Source organism: Galeopterus variegatus, unplaced genomic scaffold (genome assembly GCF_000696425.1).
Source record: "Galeopterus variegatus unplaced genomic scaffold, G_variegatus-3.0.2 Scaffold55581, whole genome shotgun sequence".
NCBI lineage: Eukaryota > Metazoa > Chordata > Mammalia > Dermoptera > Cynocephalidae > Galeopterus > Galeopterus variegatus.
Window position 1 is genome coordinate 1 of NW_007781692.1, and position 1,249 is coordinate 1,249.

Genomic DNA, 1,249 nt, shown 5'->3' on the forward strand with positions numbered 1-1,249 from the left:
TGCATGCTCATTTAGATTTTTTTGTGTGTGTCTGTATGATTATTTGTTCTATCAAGAAAGGCTTTCTACTTGTTTTAAAAATTATCACTACATATTTTAAGCATTTTACTGACCTGTTTTTGTTTATTCTATGAAATAATGATTTTTTCTGTGATCCCAGCCTTGTTGATAATATTTGGAACCTAATCCAAGTGTATACTAAATTTACCCCCTGCCTAGCAAAGTGCTGAGGTTTGGGGATATAGTGACAATGACAGGAGGCATTCAACTATCTATCATCATCATTTCCGGAAAAAACATTTCCCAGAACTCCTTTTCCTTCTATGGTTCCCTGTATGGCTTCCCCATTGGAAGACATCCCCTTACATTAGAAATTTGGAAAAGAAGATTGAATACTACCAATCTGCACTTGTAGACAAATATTGGGACAGAGGTGAGGACTGGAGAATCAACTGGTGATGTACTGCAGGCAGCAGGGAGAATCAACTGGTAAAGACTCGAGAATCAACAGGTGGTGGGCTATAGAGAGTTGGGGCCCACCCCTGGGCTTCCAAGACAGTTGTGAGGACCATATGGTTAGGCCCCCTGCACCTTCAATGGCAGATCTGCTCTGGGTTCTAGAGGATCACCAGAGAATCCCCAGTCTCTAGTGTCTTCTTTACTGACTAGCACTCCCCAGGATTTGAAAGATATCAGTTTCAACTCAAATACCCTCTCTTAAAACAAATCCTCCTTGGTTGTTGTTGTTGTTGTTTTGGGATTTTTTTTTTTTTTTTGTAAGCATCTGTCTAACTTCATAAGCAATTGACAAACTTCTGCAGAATGTCCCTATGTACAATTTTGCATTCCTACCAGCATGGTACAAGAACTCCAGATAATGTGCGTACTCATCAGCACTTGGTTTTAGCAGTAGTTCTTGTTTCAGCCATTCTAGTTGTTGTGTAGTTGTATGTCATCACAGTTTTAAGTTGCATTTCCTAATGGCTAATGGTATTGAACATCCTTTTTCTAGAAGAGGTTTTCTTTTGCCATAAGAATCATAAATTATTGTGTTACACTGATTTCTCAGGATTAATAATCTCTGGGATTTATTAAATTAGGAGAGGCATTGTCATGTCTGTACTGCTGGGGATGAGAAGAAGGAAAGAAAGTTAATATAAGAGGCTCCCTGATCCCTTCCACCAAAGCCCTTTCATGATCTCCAAAGTGTGGCTGCATATGAGAAACACTTTCAACAGATGAATGCACC